The sequence below is a fragment of the Scyliorhinus torazame genome, chromosome X (assembly GCF_047496885.1).
Source record: "Scyliorhinus torazame isolate Kashiwa2021f chromosome X, sScyTor2.1, whole genome shotgun sequence".
In the NCBI taxonomy this organism is placed as follows: Eukaryota; Metazoa; Chordata; class Chondrichthyes; order Carcharhiniformes; family Scyliorhinidae; genus Scyliorhinus; species Scyliorhinus torazame.
In genome coordinates this window covers 18,190,225-18,207,507 of record NC_092738.1, presented here as the reverse complement: position 1 = coordinate 18,207,507, position 17,283 = coordinate 18,190,225, and positions in this window count along the sequence as shown.

Sequence of the window (17,283 nt, the reverse complement as noted above, 5' to 3'; positions counted from 1 at the left end):
CCAGCCGCACACACACATTACACTCCCCCACACACACTCATCCCAGCCACACACACACAATACACTCCCCACACATACTCACCCCAGCCGCACACACACATTACACTCCCCACACACACTCAACCCAGCCGCACACACACATTACACTCCCCGCACACACTCATCCCAGCCGCACACACACATTACAATCCCCACACACACTCATCCCAGCCGCACACACACATTACACTCCCCGCACACACTCATCCCAGCCGCACATACACATTACACTCCCTACACACACTCATCCCAGCCACACACACACATTACACTCCCCCACACACACTCATCCCAGCCACACACACATTACACTCCCCAGACACACACATTACACTCCCCACACACACTCATCCCAGCCGCACACACACATTACACTCCCCACACACACTCATCCCAGCCGCACACACACACGACACTCCCCCACACACACTCATCCCAGCCACACACACACATTACACTCCCCACACACACTCATCCCAGCCGCACGCACACATTACCCTCCCCACACACACTCATCCCAGCCACACACACACATTAAACTCCCCACACACACTCATCCCAGCCGCACACACACATTACCCTCCCCACACACACTCATCCCAGCCACACACACACATTACACTCCCCACACACACTCATCCCAGCGGCACACAACATTACACTCCCCACACACACTCATCCCAGCCACACACACACATTACACTCCCCACACACACTCATCCCAGCCGCACACACACATTACACTCCCCACACACACTCATCCCAGCCGCACACACACATTACACTCCCCACACACACTCATCCCAGCCAGACATACACATTACACTCCCCACACACACTCATCCCAGCCGCACACACACATTACACTCCCACACACACTCATCCCAGCCGCACACACACATTACACTCCCCACACACACTCACCCCAGCCGCACACACACATTACACTCCCCACACACTCTCATCCCAGCCACACACACACATTACACTCCCCACACACACTCATCCCAGCCGCACACACACATTACACTCCCCACACACACTCATCCCAGCCAGACATACACATTACACTCCCCACACACACTCATCCCAGCCACACACACACATTACACTCCCCACACACACTCATCCCAGCCGCACACACACATTACACTCCCCACACACACTCATCGCAGCCAGACACACACATTACACTCCCCACACACACTCATCCCAGCCGCACACATGCATTGCACTCCCCACACACACTCATCCCAGCCGCACACACACATTACACTCCCCACACACACTCATCCCAGCCGCACACATACATTACACTCCACACACACACTCATCCCAGCCACACACACACATTACACTCCCCACACACACTCATCCCAGCCACACACACATTACACTCCCCACACACACTCATCCCAGCCGCGCACATACATTACACTCCCCACACACACTCATCCCAGCCACACACACACATTACCCTCCCCACACACACTCATCCCAGCCGCACACACACATTACACTCCCCACACACACACTCATCCCAGCCGCGCACACACATTACACTCCCCACACACACTCATCCCAGCCGCACACACACATTACACTCCCCACACACACTCATCCCAGCTGCACACACACATTACACTCTCCACACACACTCATCCCAGCCACACACACACATTACACTCCCCACACACACTCATCCCAGCCACACACACACATTACACTCCCCACACACACTCATCCCAGCCACACACACACATTACACTCCCCACACACACTCATCCCAGCCACACATACACATTACACTCCCCACACACACTCATCCCAGCCACACACACACATTACACTCCCCACACACACTCATCCCAGCCGCACACACACATTACACTCCCCACACACACTCATCCCAGCCACACACACACATTACACTCCCCACACACACTCATCCCAGCCGCACACACATTACACTCCCCACACACACTCACCCCCGCCGCACACACATTACACTCCCCACACACACTCGTCCCAGCCACACACACACATTACACTCCCCACACACACTCACCCCAGCCGCACACACATTACACTCCCCACACACACTCACCCCAGCCGCACACACATTACACTCCCCACACACACGAATCCCAGCCGCACACACACATTACACTCCCCACACACACTCATCCCATCCGCACACACATTACACTCCCCACACACACTCACCCCAGCCGCACACACATTACACTCCCCACACACACTCGTCCCAGCCACACACACATATTACACTCCCCACACACACTCATCCCAGCCGCACACACATTACACTCCTCACACACACTCATCCCAGTCGCACACACACATTACTCTCCCCACACACACTCATCCCAGTCGCACACACACATTACACTCCCCACACACACTCATCCCAGCCACACACACACATTACACTCCCCACACACACTCATCCCAGCCAGACATACACATTACACTCCCCACACACACTCATCCCAGCCGCACACACGCATTACACTCCCCACACACACTCATCCCAGCCAACACACACACACATTACACTCCCCACACACACTCATCACAGCCGCACACACACATTACACTCCCCACACACACTCATCCCAGCCGCACACACATTTCACTCCCCATACACACTCATCCCAGCCGCACACACACATTACACTCCCCACACACACTCATCCCAGCCGCACACACACATTACACTCCCCACACACACTCATCCCAGCCGCACACACCCATTACACTCCCCACACACACTCATCCCAGCCGCACACATACATTACACTCCCCACACACACTCATCCCAGCCGCACACACACATTACACTCCCCACACACACTCATCCCAGCCGCACACATACATTACACTCCACACACACTCATCCCAGCCACACACACTCATTACACTCCCCACACACACTCATCCCAGCCACACACACACATTACACTCCCCACACACACTCATCCCAGCCGCGCACATACATTACACTCCCCACACACACTCATCCCAGCCGCACACACACATTACACTCCCCACACACACACTCATCCCAGCCGCGCACACACATTACACTCCCCACACACACTCATCCCAGCCGCACACACACATTACACTCCCCACACACACTCATCCCAGCCGCACACACACATTACACTCTCCACACACACTCATCCCAGCCACACACACACATTACACTCCCCACACACACTCATCCCAGCCGCACACACACATTACACTCCCCACACACACACTCATCCCAGCCGCAAATACACATTACACTCCTAACACACACTCATCCCAGCCGCACACACACATTACAATCCCCACACACACTCATCCCAGCCGCACACACACATTACACTCCCCGCACACACTCATCCCAGCCGCACATACACATTACACTCCCTACACACACTCATCCCAGCCACACACACACATTACACTCCCCCACACACACTCATCCCAGCCACACACACATTACACTCCCCAGACACACACATTACACTCCCCACACACACTCATCCCAGCCGCACACACACATTACACTCCCCACACACACTCATCCCAGCCGCACACACACACGACACTCCCCCACACACACTCATCCCAGCCACACACACACATTACACTCCCCACACACACTCATCCCAGCCGCACGCACACATTACCCTCCCCACACACACTCATCCCAGCCACACACACACATTAAACTCCCCACACACACTCATCCCAGCCGCACACACACATTACCCTCCCCACACACACTCATCCCAGCCACACACACACATTACACTCCCCACACACACTCATCCCAGCGGCACACAACATTACACTCCCCACACACACTCATCCCAGCCACACACACACATTACACTCCCCACACACACTCATCCCAGCCGCACACACACATTACACTCCCCACACACACTCATCCCAGCCGCACACACACATTACACTCCCCACACACACTCATCCCAGCCAGACATACACATTACACTCCCCACACACACTCATCCCAGCCGCACACACACACTACACTCCCCCACACACACTCATCCCAGCCGCACACACACATTACACTCCCACACACACTCATCCCAGCCGCACACACACATTACACTCCCCACACACACTCACCCCAGCCGCACACACACATTACACTCCCCACACACTCTCATCCCAGCCACACACACACATTACACTCCCCACACACACTCATCCCAGCCAGACATACACATTACACTCCCCACACACACTCATCCCAGCCACACACACACATTACACTCCCCACACACACTCATCCCAGCCGCACACACACATTACACTCCCCACACACACTCATCGCAGCCAGACACACACATTACACTCCCCACACACACTCATCCCAGCCGCACACATGCATTGCACTCCCCACACACACTCATCCCAGCCGCACACACACATTACACTCCCCACACACACTCATCCCAGCCGCACACATACATTACACTCCACACACACACTCATCCCAGCCACACACACACATTACACTCCCCACACACACTCATCCCAGCCACACACACATTACACTCCCCACACACACTCATCCCAGCCGCGCACATACATTACACTCCCCACACACACTCATCCCAGCCGCACACACACATTACACTCCCCACACACACACTCATCCCAGCCGCGCACACACATTACACTCCCCACACACACTCATCCCAGCCGCACACACACATTACACTCCCCACACACACTCATCCCAGCTGCACACACACATTACACTCTCCACACACACTCATCCCAGCCACACACACACATTACACTCCCCACACACACTCATCCCAGCCACACACACACATTACACTCCCCACACACACTCATCCCAGCCACACACACACATTACACTCCCCACACACACTCATCCCAGCCACACATACACATTACACTCCCCACACACACTCATCCCAGCCACACACACACATTACACTCCCCACACACACTCATCCCAGCCGCACACACACATTACACTCCCCACACACACTCATCCCAGCCACACACACACATTACACTCCCCACACACACTCATCCCAGCCGCACACACATTACACTCCCCACACACACTCACCCCCGCCGCACACACATTACACTCCCCACACACACTCGTCCCAGCCACACACACACATTACACTCCCCACACACACTCACCCCAGCCGCACACACATTACACTCCCCACACACACTCACCCCAGCCGCACACACATTACACTCCCCACACACACGAATCCCAGCCGCACACACACATTACACTCCCCACACACACTCATCCCATCCGCACACACATTACACTCCCCACACACACTCACCCCAGCCGCACACACATTACACTCCCCACACACACTCGTCCCAGCCACACACACATATTACACTCCCCACACACACTCATCCCAGCCGCACACACATTACACTCCTCACACACACTCATCCCAGTCGCACACACACATTACTCTCCCCACACACACTCATCCCAGTCGCACACACACATTACACTCCCCACACACACTCATCCCAGCCACACACACACATTACACTCCCCACACACACTCATCCCAGCCAGACATACACATTACACTCCCCACACACACTCATCCCAGCCGCACACACGCATTACACTCCCCACACACACTCATCCCAGCCAACACACACACACATTACACTCCCCACACACACTCATCACAGCCGCACACACACATTACACTCCCCACACACACTCATCCCAGCCGCACACACATTTCACTCCCCATACACACTCATCCCAGCCGCACACACACATTACACTCCCCACACACACTCATCCCAGCCGCACACACACATTACACTCCCCACACACACTCATCCCAGCCGCACACACCCATTACACTCCCCACACACACTCATCCCAGCCGCACACATACATTACACTCCCCACACACACTCATCCCAGCCGCACACACACATTACACTCCCCACACACACTCATCCCAGCCGCACACATACATTACACTCCACACACACTCATCCCAGCCACACACACTCATTACACTCCCCACACACACTCATCCCAGCCACACACACACATTACACTCCCCACACACACTCATCCCAGCCGCGCACATACATTACACTCCCCACACACACTCATCCCAGCCGCACACACACATTACACTCCCCACACACACACTCATCCCAGCCGCACACACATTACACTCCCCACACACACTCACCCCAGCCGCACACACATTACACTCCCCACACACACGAATCCCAGCCGCACACACACATTACACTCCCCACACACACTCATCCCATCCGCACACACATTACACTCCCCACACACACTCACCCCAGCCGCACACACATTACACTCCCCACACACACTCGTCCCAGCCACACACACATATTACACTCCCCACACACACTCATCCCAGCCGCACACACATTACACTCCTCACACACACTCATCCCAGTCGCACACACACATTACTCTCCCCACACACACTCATCCCAGTCGCACACACACATTACACTCCCCACACACACTCATCCCAGCCACACACACACATTACACTCCCCACACACACTCATCCCAGCCAGACATACACATTACACTCCCCACACACACTCATCCCAGCCGCACACACGCATTACACTCCCCACACACACTCATCCCAGCCAACACACACACACATTACACTCCCCACACACACTCATCACAGCCGCACACACACATTACACTCCCCACACACACTCATCCCAGCCGCACACACATTTCACTCCCCATACACACTCATCCCAGCCGCACACACACATTACACTCCCCACACACACTCATCCCAGCCGCACACACACATTACACTCCCCACACACACTCATCCCAGCCGCACACACCCATTACACTCCCCACACACACTCATCCCAGCCGCACACATACATTACACTCCCCACACACACTCATCCCAGCCGCACACACACATTACACTCCCCACACACACTCATCCCAGCCGCACACATACATTACACTCCACACACACTCATCCCAGCCACACACACTCATTACACTCCCCACACACACTCATCCCAGCCACACACACACATTACACTCCCCACACACACTCATCCCAGCCGCGCACATACATTACACTCCCCACACACACTCATCCCAGCCGCACACACACATTACACTCCCCACACACACACTCATCCCAGCCGCGCACACACATTACACTCCCCACACACACTCATCCCAGCCGCACACACACATTACACTCCCCACACACACTCATCCCAGCCGCACACACACATTACACTCTCCACACACACTCATCCCAGCCACACACACACATTACACTCCCCACACACACTCATCCCAGCCGCACACACACATTACACTCCCCACACACACACTCATCCCAGCCGCAAATACACATTACACTCCTAACACACACTCATCCCAGCCGCACACACACATTACAGTCCCCACACACACTCACCCCAGCCACACATACACATTACACTCCCCACACACACTCATCCCAGCCGCACACACACACTACACTCCCCCACACACACTCATCCCAGCCGCACACACACATTGCACTCCCCACACACACTCATCCCAGCCGCACACACACATTACACTCCCCACACACACTCATCCCAGCCAGACATACACATTACACTCCCCACACACACTCATCCCAGCCGCACACACACACTACACTCCCCCACACACACTCATCCCAGCCGCACACACACATTACACTCCCCACACACACTCACCCCAGCCGCACACACACATTACACTACCCACACACACTCATCCCAGCCGCACACACACATTACACTCCCCTCACACACTCATCCCAGCCAGACATACACATTACACTACCCACACACACTCATCCCAGCCGCACACACACATTACACTCCCCACACACACTCATCCCAGCCGCACACACACATTACACTCCCCACACACTCATCCCAGCCGCACACACACATTACACTTCCCCACACACACTCATCCCAGCCACACACACACAATAAACTCCCCACACACACTCACCCCAGCCGCAAACACACATTACACTCCCCGCACACACTCATCCCAGCCGCACATTCACATTACACTCCCCACACACACTGATCCCAGCCACACACACACATTACACTCCCCCACACACACTCATCCCAGCCACACACACATTACACTCCCCACACACACTCATCCCAGCCGCACGCGCACATTACACTCCCCACACACACACATCCCAGCCGCACACACACATTACACTCCCCACACACACTCATCCCAGCCACACACACATTACACTCCCCACACACACTCATCCCAGCCGCACACACACATTACACTCCCCCACACACACTCATCCCAGCCACACACACATTACACTCCCCACACACACACATTTCACTCCCCACACACACTCATCCCAGCCGCACACACACATTACACTCCCCACACACACTCATCCAAGCCACACACACACATTACACTCCCCACACACACTCATCCCAGCCGCACACACACATTACACTCCCCCACACACACTCATCCCAGCCGCACACACACATTACACTCCCCACACACACTCATCCCAGCCGCACACACACATTACACTCCCCACACACACTCATCCCAGCCACACACACACATTACACTCCCCACACACACTCATCCCAGCCGCACACACACATTACACTCCCCACACACACTCATCCCAGCCGCACACACACATTACACTCCCCACACACTCATCCCAGCCGCACACACACATTACACTCCCCCACACACACTCCTCCCAGCCACACACACACAATACACTCCCCACACATACTCACCCCAGCCGCACACACACATTACACTCCCCACACACACTCAACCCAGCCGCACACACACATTACACTCCCCGCACACACTCATCCCAGCCGCACACACACATTACAATCCCCACACACACTCATCCCAGCCGCACACACACATTACACTCCCCGCACACACTCATCCCAGCCGCACATACACATTACACTCCCTACACACACTCATCCCAGCCACACACACACATTACACTCCCCCACACACACTCATCCCAGCCACACACACACATTACACTCCCCACACACACTCATCCCAGCCGCACACACACATTACACTCCCCACACACACTCATCCCAGCCGCACACACACATTACACTCCCCACACACACTCATCCCAGCCAGACATACACATTGCACTACCCACACACACTCATCCCAGCCGCACACACACACTACACTCCCCCACACACACTCATCCCAGCCACACACACACATTACACTCCCCACACACACTCATCCCAGCCGCACACACACATTACCCTCCCCACACACACTCATCCCAGCCACACACACACATTGAACTCCCCACACACACTCATCCCAGCCGCACACACACATTACCCTCCCCACACACACTCATCCCAGCCACACACACACATTACACTCCCCACACACACTCATCCCAGCCGCACACACACATTACACTCCCCACACACACTCATCCCAGCCACACACACACATTACACTCCCCACACACACTCATCCCAGCCGCACACACACATTACACTCCCCACACACACTCATCCCAGCCGCACACACACATTACACTCCCCACACACACTCATCCCAGCCAGACATACACATTACACTCCCCACACACACTCATCCCAGCCGCACACACACACTACACTCCCCCACACACACTCATCCCAGCCGCACACACACATTACACTCCCACACACACTCATCCCAGCCGCACACACACATTACACTCCCCACACACACTCACCCCAGCCGCACACACACATTACACTCCCCACACACTCTCATCCCAGCCACACACACACATTACACTCCCCACACACACTCATCCCAGCCAGACATACACATTACACTCCCCACACACACTCATCCCAGCCACACACACACATTACACTCCCCACACACACTCATCCCAGCCGCACACACACATTACACTCCCCACACACACTCATCCCAGCCGCACACACACATTACACTCCCCCACACACACTCATCCCAGCCGCACACACACATTACACTCCCCACACACACTCATCCCAGCCGCACACACACATTACACTCCCCACACACACTCATCCCAGCCGCACACACACATTACACTCCCCACACACACTCATCCCAGCCGCACACACACATTACACTCTCCACACACACTCATCCCAGCCACACACACACATTACACTCCCCACACACACTCATCCCAGCCACACACACACATTACACTCCCCACACACACTCATCCCAGCCACACACACACATTACACTCCCCACACACACTCATCCCAGCCACACACACACATTACACTCCCCACACACACTCATCCCAGCCGCACACACACATTACACTCCCCACACACACTCATCCGAGCCACACACACACATTACACTCCCCACACACACTCATCCCAGCCACACATACACATTACACTCCCCACACACACTCATCCCAGTCAACAAGATGCCACTGGAGTGCGCCCATCTGCTGATGGGGCATCTGTGGCCAGAGGGCACCCAGGGGGTGCCCTGGGGGGAGACCCATACGACCCGTGGCCCTAAGTTCCCAGCGGGCAGTGAGCGGTGTGCGGAGCTGCATGGCTGCCTTGCCGGCTGCGGAAATGGTGTTCCGTGCCCATCCACCCCGACCCCACAGCCCACCTGCTGGCCACGCCCCGCTACTCCCCCCCGGCCAGAGACACGCCTGTCTGCAAACTCTGGCGATGTTGGTCACTTTCCGTCCCCCCTCTCTCTCCCTCAGCAGCCACGGCGCCGCTTTCACGGTTTCTAAAAGCACAAGAGACCCTCGCCGTCGGGAATTCCCCCCAGTGGAGGCGGAGCATCGCTGAGGCCCCGGAGAATACCGGGCCGGGCCCGCTAATGATATGCAGACGGCGTTTACTGTACGTGTGGAGTGGAACGCATGGGCGCCGCTGTCAAGGCGACAGAGAATTGCGGTTCGGTGTGAAACTGGCGCCCGCCACGATTTCAGCGTCGCAACCGATTCTCCGCCCAATCGCGTTTCCCGATTCCGCCGTGTGCCGACGGAGAATCCCGCCCCCTATATCCCTCCAGTTTTTGTACCCCCAGCTTGCCTCCTGTTGCAATGGACTCAGGTTGGCCACGATCATATTGAATGACGGACGAAGAAAGAGGGGCTGAATGGCCGACTAATTCGTATGTATGTGGGACGAAAAGTGTCAGCAATTTTCTCCCTCTTCAACCATCTTTGCTTTGTCCAATCACCGTACAATACAGGGGGAGTGAAAGCCATTCTTACAGAACACGGCCAGGTATCAGTCAAGGACAATCAGTAAGACATGTGAAATTTTCAGCCGGCATTGAAAGTGACAAGTTTAAACAGGAGTGTTCATGAAATATTACTGCTGTCACTCATTGCTATTCTGGTTAACTATAAGATCAAATCATTTCATTGAACAAATACCACATGTTAACAGGATGCTTTAAAATGTTTTATTAGGTATTTGCTTTTTAAGGAGAATGCCTCACATGGTAATACTATCAGGGCAGGAAATATGAAAGGCTGTTTTTTCGAGCAGCTTACCTTCAATATAGATACACGGTTAAGAGGCTTGTGCTGTGAACTCATATCAGCAAATTACCAACACCCGTCCTATGATACTCCACTCCTCTCTCTCTGGGCAGGATTCTCTGTCCAGCGACGCTGGAATTCCGAAACGCGATTGGGTCGAGAATCAAGCCTGAGTCAGAATTCGTGGACGGTGCCCGACGGAATGCCATTCTCCAGTGCATCGACAGCAGCGTCAATGCGTTCTACTCCGCACGTACAGTAAACGCCGTCCGCATATCACTAACGGGCCTGGCCTGATATTCTCCGGGGCTCCCGCGATGCTCCGCCTCCGCCAGGAGGAAGTACCAATGGCGAAGTTCACCCGTGGCTGCTGAGGGAGAGAGGAGGTGGAACATGTTCCCAGGGGTGCGACTGTGGGCTGCCAGTCCTGGCATGGCTGGCTCGGGGGGCACGTCTATGCCAGGGCTGGGGGATGTAGCGGGAGGTGATGGGGGGGGTGACCAGGGGATGGGCCTTGGCGTCGGGGAGACCCTGTGTCCAGGATCGGACCACCATTTCCATGACTTGCAAGGCAGCCATGTTGCTGCGCACCCCATTGGCCGCCCACCATGGCCCGTGGTTGCTGACCGCCCCGCATGTCCCTCTCCACCCCCCCCGCTCCCCCCTCTCCCATCCCCACACCCATCCCCGCCGTGCCCCCTGGCAGTCTGCCCTCCGCGCCGCACACCTGGCCCCATTGGCACTGGCACCCATCCCTGCCAGCAGGGGACGTGCGGGGGCAGGGTCTGCAGTGCAGGCCGGGGCCACCATGTAGTCCAGTGGGCCTGGTTGGGCATGGGGGTACGTACCACGTTAACATGTCTGCCTTTCACTCCCTGCAGACAATGGACTTCGGAATTTAACCAGGAATGATGGCCTTCATCCCAGTCGCCGCAGCCCTGGGGGATACACTGAGGCTGTACCAGCAGGAGCTGCTCGGGGAGGATCCTGCAGCAGCGGAGCCTGCCCCGGAGGAACAGGAGCCAGCTGGTGAGGATGGAGAGCCGGGTGCCCAACAGGCCGAGGAGGAGGTGGGAAGGAGGTGCCCCATTAGGCCTCACCGGCACATCCAGACCTGCTCGCTCCAGAAGACGGTCACGAAAAGGGACCCAGGACGCAGGGAGGGAATCACAGCAGACCGCCTCCACTCCTGATGTACCGCCTGGGGATCCACCTAGACAGAGTGTTAGGGACCGTAAGGCCAGAAACATGGACACCAGTTAGATTGGCATGGGTGCAGCACACAGGATCGCGTTAGGGGCTCGGGCAAAAAACCTATCGAAACATGTTCACCTGTTCAAAATAAACACCTGTACATGTTTCAACCTGCCTCGGTGTTCTGTCAGGCGGGTGGGTTGGGCTGTGTTGGCTGCAGAGGGGCTGCTGGGAGTGGGGGGGGGGGGAGATGGACGGGCAGTGGGGATGGGCTTGGTCCAGGGACCCCAGTTCAGCCAGCACTCACTACCGATGGCCCACTCCAATCACTTTCCGCCCCATACTACCTGACTCTGCCCCCCTTCCCCACTCCATCCCCCCCCACACCCTCCGCCATCCCAAGGGTCCGGTGGGACGTGTGATGGAATGGCAATTCGCATGTCCGGATCCCCCAGTTGGACGGTGGAAAGTGCGACCATGGGCAGGAGTCAGCCCTTGTCAAACGGTGGGGAGCACCAGACCGCATCGCCGAGCGGGTTGACGCCATCCTCTAGTGAGGCCTCCTGTGCCTGCCCGGGTCCCATGCCCTACCCATACTCGCCCTCCTCCGCATCCTCCCCGTTGGACGAGGCTGGCCGTTCGTCCCCCTCCGGCACGTCGCCCCACTGCTGCGCAATGTTGTGGAGGACGTAGCAGGCTGCCACGAAGTGGGAAACCCTTCTAGCGCTATACTGAAGGCCCCCCCCCACCCCCCCCCCCCCCCCAGAGCGGTGAAAAGTCAAACGTGTTAGCATGGTGTGTACCCCTGTGCCCAACCAGGTCTGACGGACTGCACGGTGGCACTGGTCTGCACTGCAGTCCCTGCCCCGATATGTTCTCCCCCCTACCCTGCAACCCCCCTCCCCTCCATCTCCACACCCAACGCCCGGCTGTTCCTCCTGGCAATCTGTCCTCCCCGCCCCTGGCCCCGCCGTGCCCGACACCGTGGGGGCCTCTGGCCCTGGCGCCCGTCGCTGCGACTAGTGGTACCGGTGGCTAGTGCTACCCATGCCACCGGCATGCAGCCCCCCCATCTGGTGCCCTCCTGCAGGTGCTACTGTGGACGTTGCCCTTGGGTGGGCCGCGTGCTGCCCCTCTGGGAGGTGGCAGCCAGTTATGGGGAGGGGGAGCTGGTGGGGTGGAGGGTGGAGTGCGGGGGTGGGGGCACCCATACGGCCGGTGTCACTCTGCACAACCACGGGCCACGGTGGGTGGTCAGTGGGGTGCGCAGGGCGCGGCAAAGCGGTCTGTGCCTGGATGTCCCGGTCCCGTGGGGCGGTCGTCTTGACCCCGCGGCACATCCCATGCTCACCCACCCCCCCCCCGTATTCCCCGCTCCCCACCCCTGACCTGGCAGATGTCCCCCCACCCCAGCCCAGCCCTGCCAGGTCCAGCAGCCTCTGCATGTCCGACCTCCTCTCTGTCCCTCAGCGTCAGTAACCCCCCTGGTGGAGCTGGAGAATCGCAGAGGCCCTGGAGAATGCCGAGTCAGGCCCGCTAATGATACACAGACGGCGGGTGGGATTCACCCCTGCCCGCCGCCGATATCATAATCGGTGAACGAGCGGAGAATCCCTTTCTACAACCGAATCGGGGGAGGCGGCTGTTTTCGATGCTCCGCCCCCTCCAAAACGACGTCATCGAGGAGTACACCGCACGCCATTAGGTAGGCCTCAGGACGTCACCTGAAGGCCCATCCCCGATGCTCCGCCCCCAATGGGCTGAGTTCACGATGGTTGCGGTTCACTTGTGCTCTCAGTTTTCGTGAACCTCGTGTGGCGGCCGCGGACTGTGTCCAGCGCCGCCACAGTCGGGGGGTGGGGGGGGGGGGGAGCCATGCTGCTGGTTGCGGGGGGGGGGGGGGGGGGCTTCAGCGAGGGCTGCGGGGACTGGTGGGGTGGTGGGTGGTGGCAGGGGGGCACTATCGGCGCGACCGCTGCAGGTTGACGCTGTGCTCTTGCACAGCCCGGGATCCGGCCATTCTGCATTCTGGTGTGGGAGCTGTCATAATATCCACTCATGTATACAATGGAGTGTAGACAGGCAGTGATTGACACACAGAATGACCAGTAAGCACACAGAACAGAGCAGCCAATCACCAGACAGGACACAACCACTATAAAGCCAGAGGGCACTAGTTTTCCCGCTCTCTCGGGCCCCAGCCTCTGAGACAGTCAGAGTTAGTGCGCTGGCCAGTGCAAACACCATGTGGTAGCTAGTAAGTCTGGTTAGGCTAGTATCAGGTCTCCAGTCAAGTCAGCACAGTGTCAACCCACAGTTGAACATGTATAATAGTTTAGATGTTAAATAAAATTGTGTTGCATCTTATCAAGTGTTGGAGGTCTGTCTCTCGCTACACTGCATCAAGTGCAGTCCACATCGACCCAGCCTACCCAACACATCAGGAGCCGGGAGTTTTACCCGGCGCTGCTGCTAGCCCCTCACCGGTCCCTGAATTGGTGAGGGTCCGGTGCCGATTTGGTGTCGTAAAACACCACAGCTCCAACGCCAGCATCGGCACTTAGCCACGAAATCGGAGGATCGGCGTTTATTGTCGTACAAAGTAAAATGCATTGACGCCGCTGTCAAGGCACCGAAGCATGGCATTCCGGTGGGCGCCCGGTGCCAGCCACAACTTTGATCACATGACCGATTCTCCGACCAATCGCCTTTCCCAATTTTGGTGCCGGCCGACGGAGCATCCCGCCCTTAGTCTCGGAAATGGAGAACCCGGCTCTGTATATCTCCATTATTCGTTCTCTCTATATTATGCATTCTCTCTCTGTTAATCCTTCTCTCTCTTGTATTCCTTATCTCTCATATTGCTTTTCTCTGTTATTTTTTTTCTCTTTCTCTCTCTCTGTTATTCCTTTTCTCTTTCTCTCTCTGTTATTCATTTTCTCTTTCTCTCTCTCTGTTATTCCCTCTCTTTCTCTCTGTTATTCCTTTTCTCTTTCTCTCTCTGTTATTCCTTTTCTCTTTCTCTCTCTCTGTTATTCCTTTTCTCTTTCTCTCTCTCTCTGTTATTCCTTTTCTCTTTCCCTCTCTCTGTTATTCCTTTTCTCTTTCTCTCTCTCTCTGTTATTCCTTTTCTCTCTCTCTGTTATTCCTTTTCTCTCTCTCTGTTATACCTTTTCTCTTTCCCTCACTCTGTTATTCATTTTCTCTTTCTCTCTCTCTGTTATTCCTTTTCTCTCTCTCTGTTATTCCTTTTCTCTTTCTCTCTCTCCCTCTGTTATTCCTTTTCTCTTTCCCTCTAACTGTTATTCCTTTTTCTTTCTCTCTCTCTGTTATTCCTTTTCTCTCTCTCTGTTATTCCTTTTCACTCTCTCTGTTATACCTTTTCTCTTTCCCTCACTCTGTTATTCATTTTCTCTTTCTCTCTCTCTGTTATTCCTTTTCTCTCTCTCTGTTATTCCTTTTCTCTTTCTCTCTCTCTGTTATTCCTTTTCTCTTTCTCGCTCTCTGTTATTCCTTTTCTCTCTCTCTGTTATTCCTTTTCTCTCTCTCTCTCTCTCTGTTATTCCTTTTCTCTTTTTCTCTCTCTGTTATTTCTTTTCCCTTTCTCTCTCTTTGTTATTTCTTTTCTCTTTCTCTCTCTCTGTTATTCCTTTTCTCTTTCTCTCTCTGTTATTCCTTTTCTCTCTCTCTCTCTCTCTGTTATTCCTTTTCTCTTTTTCTCTCTCTGTTATTTCTTTTCTCTTTCTCTCTCTTTGTTATTTCTTTTCTCTTTCTCTCTCTCTGTTATTCCTTTTCTCTTTCTCTCTCTCTGTTATTCCCTCTCTTTCTCTCTGTTATTCCTTTTCTCTTTCTCTCTCTGTTATTCCTTTTCTCTTTCTCTCTCTCTGTTATTCCTTTTCTCTTTCTCTCTCTCTCTGTTATTCCTTTTCTCTTTCCCTCTCTCTGTTATTCCTTTTCTCTTTCTCTCTCTCTCTGTTATTCCTTTTCTCTCTCTCTGTTATTCCTTTTCTCTCTCTCTGTTATACCTTTTCTCTTTCCCTCACTCTGTTATTCATTTTCTCTTTCTCTCTCTCTGTTATTCCTTTTCTCTTTCTCTGTTATTCCTTTTCTCTTTCTCTCTCTCTGTTATTCCTTTTCTCTTTCTCTCTCTCTGTTATTCCTTTTCTCTTCGTCGCTCGCTGTTATTCCTTTTCTCTTTCTCGCTCTCTGTTATTCCTTTTCTCATTCTGTCTCTCTGTTATTCCTTCTCTTTTTTTCTCTCTCTGTTATTCCTTTTCCCTTTTACTCTCTCTCTGTTCGTCCTTTTCTCTTTCTCTCTCTCTGTTATTCCTTCTAT